Consider the following 10058-nt stretch of genomic DNA (forward strand, 5'->3'; position numbering starts at 1 on the left):
GCATATTCATCACATTAAATAGTTATACTGCTTTGAATTGTACTTTTATTGGCTCCTTGTGCTCCAAAATCTTCTCTGCTTTTGTGCTGTAAGCTACAAACAGAATTGCAACGGACTTTGCACACATTGGCTTCTTTGTGTGCAGACTTCCTTCTGTGTTCTGTGCACCATACCTTGGGACAATTCCCACTCCTTCTCTTCCCCCCCTTTTCTTCCCCAATGCATTTCATGAGAGAGAGAGAGAGAGAGAGAGAGAGAGAGAGAGAGAGAGAGAGAAAGAAAGAAAGAAAGAAAGAAAGAAAGAAAGAAAGAAAGAAAGAAAGAAAGAAAGAAAGAAAGGTCCATTGCTATTTTTCTAGAAAAAGAGGTGTCAGAACTCACCATAAACACCTCCCTCATTCTCTTAGAACAGCAATAGCACCCCTGAGAAGTGCTGGAACTAAGTGCCAGTGAGTTCCAGCTGAAAAAAAAGTCCTGGAAAGGTCTATAAACCAGGAACTGAGGAGGTCTACTTTTTCTATTGTTCCAGTCTGCCCTCTCCCACTTAATCCCGATTTGTTCAGCTCATTTGAACTGGTTTTCTCCCTGCCAACTCTGATAGAGAAAGACAGCCAGAGAGACAGGAAGAAAATTGCAGTTTAAAGGAGTAATAACAAGTTGTTTTCAATCTAAGCACTAAAATCACCCATATAAGTACAGTATAGAATGCAAATGTGTAGTAGTACCTTATTCATATAGATCAGTAGTAGGGAACCTCTGTTTCACAGGCCAATCTTGGCCTGCGATCGGTTCAGTTTGGTCTGTGAGGCCATTTCCCCAAGACATGGCACTGGGGAAGTTATTGATTTCAACTTCAATACAGTGGTACCTTGGGTTACGAACTTAATTCATTCCTGAGGTCCATTCTTAACCCGAAACCGTTCTTAACCTGAGGCACACTTTTGCTAATGGGGCCTCCTGCTGCCGCCGCACTGGCGGCGGGCAATTTCCATTCTCATCCTGGGGCAAAGCTCACAACCCGAGGTACTACTTCTGGGTTAGCGGAGTTTGTAACCTGAAGTGTTTGTAACCCGAAGCGTTTGTAACCTGTACTGTTTGTAAACAGTACAGTACCCACTGTACTGTTTGCACCTGCAAAAGTTTCAGAGTGGACATCCTACTTTGTTGCCAATTGGTGCATGTCCCATGACTTCCTATTGAAAGTCTGCATCTTTTCCTACCACAAATGCAAGAGTACCCCTTGTTGCGAAGCACCCCTTAAATTCAGTTTTTGCACCTGAGAAGGAAATTCTATTTTGGCCTGTACAGAACCTTGCCAAAAAAGTGAATTGCAACATTATTGATTGCTGCCTTTTTTCACTGTAAATTTTTTGCCATCATCCCTTATCATCTGTATGTTTAATGTTTACAAAAGAGCACCAGACTTCTTCTGGAAGTTATAAACCAAAATATAGTCATCTAAAATGCCACTCCTTCACGCCTTCCTTCCTTCCTTGCTTCCTTCCTTCCTTCCTTCCTTCTCTTCCCCACAATAACTAATCGAGTACAGTAGTTTCAATGATCTAAGGCTCCCACCTGAAAAGCCACACAGATAAGTTCACCTCTCTCCAACACATACCTGGACAGCAGAATGACGATGCATTTTTACAAGCCATTTCTCAAAGATTTAGGAGAAGCTTTCTGACTGGAAGCCATCTGAGTGGAAATGCTGTAGCTTTACAAACAAACAAACAAATAAGGGGGGAACCCACAAGGTAAGAATCAGGCCAAAGCAATTAAAGATGTACTGTTCAGCAAGCTTCTAGTTTATGTTCTCTTTAAAGTTCTACAGTGGATTATTTCACTAATATCTGGTTTCACTTACAGCGATACAAAACAAGCTTTAATTGCATGCACCTCAGTAGAAAAAGGAAGTGTCAACTGATCCAGAAATCCTCATTCTCACAGTAATCGGGTAACTGCCTTTGGAAATGGTACAATTTCTGCTGGCCAGGCTTCAGTTTTCACCTGAGAGGGGGAAAGGCCTTTTGCAAGCAGTCTTTTAAACAAACTTGAGTGACCTTCTGTGTATGCGGGTTTAATACTCTGTCCTTTAAGTTGTCAATTTGCTTTCCACTCAAGATATTGAGACTGCGGAGCCTTGAGACAAAATTTCCCAACCATCACTGCTGTGGCCTTTATCTCTGACCTAAGGTGCTTTCCAGATGGCATGGCTGACCCTACCATTAGGCAGAGTGAGGCAATTGCCTTAGGTAGCAGCAGGGGCAGACATGCCACCTCCCCAAAGGCAGGAATGGGGGGCATCAGGCTTTGGGAAGGAGGTGCAAGGCTCTGGCAGAATCCTAGAGCCCTCCTACCTCCTTCCCAAAGGTGGGCACGTGCTAACTAGGCTTTGGGAAGTAGGTGGGAAGGTGGCCCTTTGCCCCTTGTGGCTTGCCCCCCCCCCCGTGCTGCCCTAAATCCACCTCCGGTAGCAGAAGGAGGGTGGGGCAGCAGAGGCAGCCTCCCATCCCTAGCTATTCCCCTCTGTTGGAGATCAGAGCTGGATGTGTGCCATAGACCTCTTCTGGCCTCATTTCTGATTGAGGAGCAGCCACAGTACCACAGCTCAGTACAGTGGTACCTCTGGTTATAAACTTACGGTAATTCATTCTGGAGGTCCGTTCTTAACCTGAAACTGTTCTTAACCTGAAGCACTACTTCAGCTAATGGGGCCTCCTGCTGCCGCCGCGCTGCCGGAGCACGATTTCTGTTCTCATCCTGAAGCAAAGTTCTTAACCCGAGATACTATTTCTGGGTTAGCGGAGTCTGTAACCTGAAGCGTCTGTAACCTGAAGCATATGTAACCCGAGGTACCACTGTATTTCATGCACTTAACTTGCAGGGGGTCTGTGGTTCCATCCTTGGCATCTTCAGACAATGGAACTCAGGTAGCAAGTGAAGTGAAACACACAGTAAGGAAGCTGCCTTATAGTGGGTCAATCCATCAGTCCCTCTAACTCAGTATTGTTGACACTGACTGGCAGCAGCTCCCTAGCATTTCAGACAGGGGCCAGTCCCAGCCCTACTTGGAGATGCTGAACATTGAACTTGGGACCTTCTGCATACTAAGCAGATACTATCCCACGAAGCTATGGCTCTTCATCATTAGAGCCTGAAGCTGCAGCTGACAGGAACAGGGCACTGGGGGTGAAGTTAGCTTGTGTGGCCTCCCTCTGTGCATTCTTGGCAAACATCTGAACAGAGCTAGAAACGCATTCCAAAGTATAGCGGAGATTATTTGAACACATATCTTCTGCATTCTGGTGCCCTTGTTTTCAGAGCAGAAGGAGTGTGCTGGGGAAACCCAGTCAGATGGGTGGGGTATAAATTATTATTATTATTATTATTATTATTATTATTATTATTATTATTATTATTATTATTTCAATTTGGGGTTTAAACCACTTGTTACATTAAGTGAGTGAAATCAATTAACGTGCCAGCACCCCTGATTTTTGCATTTCAGTATATTAGTTGCTTTCATGCAATTAACTTGCTATGTGAGAACATGATGATTCTCTGTTCTTCACTCATGTTTGCTGGTCCAAGCCGGTCCCCCAAAGAAATATGCAGCTAACCACTCTTGTTTCAGCTGCAACCCTTTGAGTTCAGTGAGGTTGTCTGGTATAATTGAGATGGGAGTTTGGTCCAAATAATCTCCATTCTACTATCACGGGCTTCAACATACTCAGCATTGCAACAGGATCTGCTCAAAGGGCAGAGTGCATGGAGTGCAAATTTTGTCCCTGCCAGATAAGCAGTCGTGAAATCAAGCCACCACTTACTCAACAACTGTGAGAACAGTAGGAGAAAGCAGCTTAGGAAACATTGTCGTCTCTGTATCTTGTACTCTAGCCTTTCCTGCGATGATAACAGGGAACAGGTAATTCTCATTCTGCAAATGTGACTTTAGGGGCTCCAATTTTATTTATATGTATACAGTGGAACCTCAGTTTTCAATCGTCTTGGAAGTCGAACGCTTCAAATTTCAAATGCCAAAAACCCAGAAGTAACTGTTCTGGTTTTTGAATGATTTTCAGAAGCCGAACGTGCAACACAGCTTCCATATTGAGTTTCCCTATTGCAGTGGTGTCCAAACTTTTTCAAAGAGGGCAAGATTTGATGAAGTGAACATGCATGAAGGCTGGCCTATACATAAATCCGGCACTGTGTCAAGAAGGCGGCCGCCCCTCTGCCATCGCCATCGCTGCAGCATCAACGTCCCAAACATGTACTGTAGTATTTATTTATTTAGCCACACACCCCGGCCGACCAGATTGGTCGACCCACAGAGTGATGCAACCGGGAACTCCAGAATGGGGGGGGCTAGCCACACCCCCAGAGGGGGGAGCTCGTGACGAGCCCGCAAAAAGGAAATGGCTTTGGTGGGCAAGCGCTTGGGGGCTGCAAGAGATTGCTTTTTCAAAATTGCCAGGGGGGCCGTTTGAAACCAGCCTGGGGGCCGCAAGTAGCCCCCAGGCCGGACTTTGGACATGCCTGCCCTATTGTATTGAGGCTTCTGTATTAAGTTTTTGGTTTTCCAACATTTCAGAAAGCAAACGATCTACTGGAACGGATTTGCATCTATTGCATCTGCAGAAAACAGCAGCAGGAGACTTTTTCAGGTGGTTCACAATTTAGGGGAACCACCTGCAACATCGCGGCCCAGTACGGGCCACATGTTCTCCTGCAATGATTTTGCAAAGTTTTTTGCAGATAAAATCGCTCAGATTCGGGAAGAAGTAGACTCCACTTTAAAGCCATAAACGGCCTCCGTCCAGTATACCTGAAGGAGCGTCTCCACCCCCATCATTCTGCCCGGACACTGAGGTCCAGCGCCGAGGGCCTTCTGGCGGTTCCCTCATTGCGAGAAGCAAAGCTACAGGGAACCAGGCAGAGGGCCTTCTCGGTAGTGGCGCCCACCCTGTGGAACGCCCTTCCAGCAGATGTCAAAGCGATAAACAACTACCTGACATTCAGAAGACATCTTAAGGCAGCCCTGTTCAGGGAAGTTTTTAACATGTGATATTTTACTGTATTTTTGGTTTCTATGGAAGCCGCCCAGAGTGGCTGGGGAGGCCCAGCCAGATGGGCAGGGTATAAATAATAAATTATGATGATGATGATGATGTTCAAAAACCAAAGTTCAACTGTATTTCTCAAAGGAGATGATGTCTTTTTTCAGCCTTGAATGCACTACATGCACAAGATCTGAAGGCATTTTCACAAGTGTCATTCATAAGTGTCCACAATGCACAAAAGCAGCAAGGACTGCAGGTAAACCGAGGGGAATCCCATCCCCTGCAATTCTAAGGTGCATCATTAACTGGGAGCCTCATGTCCCTTTAACAATGTTTCATCAATTAACTATTGCAAGAGTTGTGCCATATTGCTCCACAGGGACAAAAGTAAATATAACCCATGTGTAATTGCTGCAAGAAAACCTGCACGTTCATTGTCTTAGTAGAAAACCAAATTGAACAGGGAGTAGGAGGTAGGGCAGTAACCAAAGGCACCTGAAGGCTGCAATCCTCCACTCGCAACCCTGGGACGATATTTGAGTAGACCCATGCAGGATTGAGCTAGAAACCACAATTAGATGCTAAGTGTAAGCTGGCACATACTGAGGAGCATATAATGGATTGAATGTTATTTATTTCATTGGTAATGCTGGTTACTTTTAATTATTGATCATTTATTACATCTCTATCGTGTCTTCAACCACAAAACTCAAGGTGTCACATATGGTATTCCCAGGTGGTCTCACATCCAGAAATTGAACAAAGCCAGGTTACAGCAAGTTACTTACCTCATGTTATCTTCAGGCAATATATATATACTGAATTGAGGCACCCCAGTTGTTGGGAATGGAAGTTGCTTGTGCTTGAGGCAAGGTTCGTGCTAAGGTTCTGGGAGGAGAAAGTCTTGGCACATGCTCAAGTCCCTGTGTCTCCTCAGAAGGACCATTTTATATATTTTTTTTCTTAATACATGTATATCCCACCTTCCTCTCAAGAGGCTGATGTAGCAATAGCATGTGTGGTTCTCTCCTCCTTATGTTCTCCTCACCATGACCTTATGAGGTAGGTTGTGCTGAGAGTCAGCCAGTGAGCTTTGTGGCAGAATGAGGATTTGAACCCTGGCCTGCCATGCTCTGGTCTGCTAACCACATACCGCACATTGGTTTTGCAAACGCTTTGCAAAGTGCTTCTCTGTAGCACAAAGCACCCCTTCTCCATTTCCTACCAAGGGAGTCCACCTGAGAGTGCCATTATTATATACCTTTAGGCACCAGGCCAAAACCTTTCTCTATAACCAGGCCTTTGGCCTTTAACTGAGACCTTTTAGAAGTGGGTGGGGTGTTTTTAATACAGTGGTACCTCGGGTTAAGTACTTAATTCGTTCCAGAGGTCCGTACTTAACCTGAAACTGTTCTTAACCTGAAGCACCACTTTAGCTAATGGGGCCTCCTGCTGCCGCTGCGCCGCCGGAGCCTGATTTCTGTTCTTATCCTGAAGCAAAGTTCTTAACCTGAAGCACTATTTCTGGCTTAGTGGAGTGTGTAACCTGAAGCGTATGTAACCTGAAGCGTATGTAACCCGAGGTAGCACTGTAATGTGTTTCCCTTTCCTCGTGGTTTTAATATATCTGAATGAGGTTTATTGTCTGTTTGGTTCTAAGTTGTTTTGGGAGGCCCCGGGCAAGATAAAGTGACTGAGAAATTCAATTTTAAAAAACGATCAAATAAATAAATGTGCCAGGGCTGAGGTGGTTTGGCCACAGGTTGTAAGAGTGTGGAATGAGTGCTGCTGCACACATATCCCGCTTGTGGGCTTCCTACAGGCGTCTGCTTGGCCACTGTGAGAACAGGATGCTGGACTAGATAAGCCTATGGCCTGATCCAACAAGGTTTCCGTGATGTTAATGTGGCATTTGCGCTGTTTCTCTGCCCATGACTCTACCCTGTCAGTTTTTCTGCTGGAAGGGTGTTCCAGCATTATATATGGTTTAAAGGCACCACCAGGGATGCAGTGTGTGTGTGTGTGTGTGTGTGTGTTTAAACTATTGTTGTGTATTCTAACATCAGAATAATCTACAAGCAAAACATCCAGTTCTTTGCAATGAAAACCCACCTCAGGGGAAACTGAACACCACTCAGCACAGGCAGAGTCTTGTTTTAAAGGCATATTGTCTCTGGAATGTATTCCTACAAGACCTTGCCCTGGAAAAACAACAGGTTTGAAGCAGAAAATCTTGTTCTTGCAAAGACAAATGCTTAACATGGTGATGATAGCCATGCTGTGAGGTGCTGGCACCTCATAGGGATAGAGTCTACCAATAACACTTTTTTGGGGGTGGGGGGGAATAACGCCTCAGGGTGTTTTGACAAGCAAACACAGCTCAGGGGATAGGGTTACACCCCTGTTTTCCATATCACAGTCCTATTCCAGATGGGGAGACGGACTTATTTATTTTTTAGAAATAGAAAGAGATGTGGACAGTCCTAATCATGCTACAGTACAAACATTAAACATAATTTGGTCTCGACAAAGAAGAAGGCTGAATAGTACTTTAATGTTTTCCAGGATGGAAAAAAAAGAGTGAACAAGCTTCAGCACCATCATGTTTCTACTAAATTCCCTTTCTGCAGGCTAGGATTTCTGTAGTCCATTCCTATCTTGTTAAGGCTTGTTACACCATCACTTCCGAAGCCAGAAGCAGATTCCATATCTGATCAGGTATTGGTTGTGAAAGTGGTAAGCTGCTACCTGATACATTAAATGAATTCTGTGTTTTACCATCATGGTGTAGTTTTCAGATGAAAGTGACCAGAACTGTTTCATACAATGATGCAGAATAATTACATAACAGGGAAGTTTGGTAAATTGTCTCTTATTTCTAATTTATTATATTAAAACTAACGGCTTGGAAACCCAGCCAGATGGGTGGGGTATAAATATATTATTATTATTATTATTGTTATTATTATTATTATTATTATGCTTGGGAGTAGACATAACACATTTTAATTTATGTGTCTTGCCAATGGGCTGCAGCATACACTGTTACTTAGCTTTAATGTAATGTAATTGGAAAAAATACATTTAACATGCAAAGGAAACTTATGGTAAACATAAGTGTGACAAAAAATAGACAAGCATATGTGAAACTCACAATAAGCATGCAATGGTTGTGTGAAATTGATTTGCTGATCTCTGTTACTTGATGGATTCTAAACCAGCAGAAACAGTCCTGAGAATATTAAATATACAGTAGTTCTCTTTGCAATAAACTGCTTTCATTTTCTCTCTCTCTCATTGCAACTTAACTTTGCAGGCAGGGGTCTAGTGAACTGATACTGATTCTAAACACTTGGCACAGAATTTATGGGTCCTTGAAAATGAGCTGGACTCCCAAGTGATATGTTTCAGATTGAAGTGCCACAAACCAACTGTACTTGAGAACTAAAATTGACAGCAGACTTCAGCTTCAGTTTTGACACACCAGAAGCAAACATTTTCCTATGAAAGTCCATGTTTTTAGAATTAAACTTGTTGCCTTCTATGATCTGCCACATTTTTGCTGCCATTCAACAAGTACTGCATAGGTAATCTTGTAAGAATGGCTTAAGACATGCACCTGTGGATTCAATCCTAATGACATTTAACAAGGAGTTAACTCCACGAAATTCAGTAGGACTGACTTTTGGGTAGGCAAGCTTAGGATTGCAGCCTCTGTTGACTCGTAAGGCTTAAAATGAACATTTTGTGTGTATTCTGAATTGATTATTGCTTGGAATCCAGGCCCTGGATAAATTTCAAGAATAGCATATGACAGAAATGCAAGGTCAAAGGCAGAATAGGTGCCACGGAGTTGTTACTGCATATCCAAAACATGGACTGTTTATTATACAGAAGTTGCACCACATTCTATTTTACATCACTTGGAGTATGGACAAACAGCCTGGGATCTAGTTTCTGTCACTGGAGAACATTTACATGAGCATTCATCACTGTCAGGACAGGAGATAACTGGACGCTACAACCTCATGGCAGTCATACATACATAATGAAAGTTAGGGTACCAGGATTTCAAACCAGGACAACCCAGAGACCCAGGACAACCCATATATATATATAGCCCTACAGGTTAGGGTTCCAGTACACTTGAAGAAGCAAGCTAATCTATCTGCACATTAGAACTTTTAACAAATGCAACAACTTCGCTTATCCTTAGCTCTCTCTCGCACACAAATATGTAACGAATTACTTGGCTAAGAGCCAAAAGAGCATGGTTGCTTCTTGTTTTGAAATGACAGCAAAATTAGATTTGTAGCATAAGTCTTGGCTCCAGTACAAATGTGCCTGGGAGAACCATCCATGGGGGTGGGGGAAAGAACCATAAGAGAGATGCTAACATCTGTCATGGAGCACTGAAAACAGTAGTTTTTGTCTTCAGTTTGTAAAAGTCATTGCCATTGCATACATCTGAAACACGCCCAGAAAGGGACTTTCCCAGGTTCCTAGCAGAATGCAGGGAGCTGTAATAGGAGAGACAAAAGGAACTGCTGGTTTTTAGGATCTTTCCTCCAGACAGTTATCCTTTTTATCTGCTACTTTCATCATTCCTACTTGCTCCTGCTAGCCAAAACAGACACTCTGGACAAGCCTCAGATATAGGAATGATTTCCAAAAAAAGTATTTGGCTGGTGTGGCATTATTACTTCAGTGCCAAGAAGGGTAATGTGATCATATAAGGGGAATTGCAATATAAAAAGTAAAAACAGAAAGGTAGAGGTAAACTCAGTCTTCACAGGACATTCCTGCACACACTTCAATGGGGACCTCCATTTATGACCACTGTCTGAGCAGATCATATTCTGAAAGTTTTGCTCTGATAAATTCTGTAGGGATGTGGGTCAGGATGTAAGAGTAATCAGACATCCCTTTTATTTGATTGCTATTTATCTTGTGTCACAACTCACAGAATATTCCATTTCTATTAATCACATAGGT

This window comes from Podarcis vaucheri (assembly GCF_965113315.1).
Source record: "Podarcis vaucheri genome assembly, chromosome: 10".
Taxonomy (NCBI): domain Eukaryota; kingdom Metazoa; phylum Chordata; class Lepidosauria; order Squamata; family Lacertidae; genus Podarcis; species Podarcis vaucheri.